Source organism: Arachis hypogaea, chromosome 13 (assembly GCF_003086295.3).
Source record: "Arachis hypogaea cultivar Tifrunner chromosome 13, arahy.Tifrunner.gnm2.J5K5, whole genome shotgun sequence".
NCBI lineage: Eukaryota > Viridiplantae > Streptophyta > Magnoliopsida > Fabales > Fabaceae > Arachis > Arachis hypogaea.
Genome location: NC_092048.1, coordinates 102,815,848 through 102,817,917, shown reverse-complemented (window position 1 = coordinate 102,817,917; position 2,070 = coordinate 102,815,848). Strand labels below are relative to the sequence as shown.

The 2,070-nt window shown below is 43.1% G+C and overlaps 1 non-coding gene across 1 annotated transcript; it reads left to right on the top strand.

Annotated features, from left to right (window-relative positions):
- Positions 1 to 1,176: 1,176 nt before the first annotated feature.
- On the top strand, positions 1,177 to 1,280 carry LOC112738544 (small nucleolar RNA R71). The gene has a single exon (XR_003169499.1). It is a non-coding gene; the product is annotated as a small nucleolar RNA R71 (small nucleolar RNA).
- The last annotated feature ends 790 nt before the right edge of the window (positions 1,281 to 2,070 follow it).

The following is a 2,070-nucleotide window of genomic DNA, read 5'->3' as shown; positions in this document are numbered from 1 at the left end:
ATTTTGGGATCAAGTTCCACCTGCTTTCTGGATTTCCTTACAAGGTGTGGAAATGGGATAGGGATGGCATTACTTGCAGCCTCTACATCCCTTAGTGCTTCATTCTGTGGTTGAGCTGCTTCTTCTTCAACTATGTTTTGTACGTCCTCTTCCTCTTCAGCATCTTCCACTTCCACTACATCCTCAGCTGGGACGTGTTCTAGTGAGCTTGGCTCCTCATGGTTCCTCTCCTGTAGTGTGGTTTCGGACCTCAAAGTGATGGCATTGATGCCACCCTTGGGATTAGGTAGGGGTTGAAAAGGAATTCCACTGGAGCTTGAAGGTTGATTGGTGGAATTAGGTGATGAATCTAATCGGGAGACGAGAGCTTGTAAAGTGGCAGTCAGACCATTTAAAGTAGAGTTCATCTGCGTCTGCATGTCTTGTTGCTCTTGTGCAAGAGAACGGAGCATCTCGTCATTTGATGAGGAATTGGAATAAGTGATCTGAGGAATCTATTGTTGGTTGTGCTAGGGTCCTTGGGGCTGTCTTAGGTGAGGTGCTCTGTAAGATTGGTTCTAATTCTGCTGTTTGTTGTTATTATTGTTATTCCACCTCTGGTTTCTATTGTTGTCTCTGCCTCCTCTGTTATAGTTGTCCCTCAAATCTTGGTTGGAGTTGTCTTGCCATCCTTGGTTATAGTTTCCACCTTGGTTGTAGTTGCCACCTTGTTGATTGTATCCTTGATTTGGGCAGTCATAGAAGTTATGAGTGGCTGCCACAGTGTTGTCTTCCTGTTGGAGCTATGGACATTCATCAGTATAATGACTATAATCAGCACAGATCCTGCATACTCTTTGTGGAATCAACTGTTGGTTTTGCTATGGTGGGGGAGGCTAAGCTTTATGTGCTTGTTGTTGATTTAACTGCATCTGTTTCAGTAGGTTGGTCATTTCACATATACTCTATGTAAGAGCAGTAGTTTCAACGCTAGAAGAGATCTCTGCAACAGCTTTTGAGTGGCTGCGTCTCGGCTTGTGATTCCTAGTGGATTCAGCTAAGTCGCTGATCAGTTGCCATGCTTCATCTGCGGTCCTGTACTTTTTCAGGGAACCATTACTAGCACCATCTAGTGTAGTCTTATCCTAGGGGTTCATGCCTTGAGTGAAGTAGCTGATCAATACCAGTCTATCAATCATGTGATGGGGGCATGCGTCTAGGAGATTGTTGAAGCGCTCCCAATATTCATAGAGAGTCTCAGATTTGCCCTGAATAATCATTGAAATCTCTTTCCTCAATCTATCAGTAACTTCAGCTAAAAAGTATTTTTCCAAAAATTCTCTTCTAAGCGTATCCCAGTTAGTAACAGTCGCTTCAGGTTGGGTATAGTACCATTCCCTCGCTTTTCCCTCAAGAGAAAACGGGAAAGCGGTTAACAAAATAGAGGTTTCATCTGCACCATGATGCCTAACAGTAGAACAGGCTATCTGGAAATCCCTAAGGTGCTTAATAGGCTCTTGAGCAGGTAGGCCATGAAATTTAGGCATCAAGTTGATTAGTGCAGTCTTCAGTTCAAAGTCTGCAGCCAGATTTGGATGATGCACTTGATACGGTTGCAGGGTGAAGTCTGGGGCTCTCCAGCTTCTTGGAGAGTAATCCTCCTAGGTGCTGCCATGTTACCTACACGTAAATCAATTGAATCAGTAGTAAAGGAGCTTGTCTCGCTCTCAGATGGCGGTTCAGATTCGCCCTCAGATGAGACTGGTGAATTGATAACAATCACTTCACCACCCTCAGAGGCTAACCGACGTCGAGCTCGCCTAATACATGAAAAAGTTCTTTCAATTTCAGGATCAAAAGTGGCTAAGCTCGGATCAGGCAATGAACGCGTCATTCAATGAGAAAGACATATAGCTCATGGTAACAAAATAAAAATAAAATATGCAAATAAAATAAAAATATGTACACTAATTAATAATCTAGCACACTATTGCAACTCCCCGGTAACGGCGCCAAAAATTGATGGTGGCAGAAATTGACCAGTTAAGAAATTAATAAACGAAATGTGTTGCAAGTACAGTTCTCAACCAG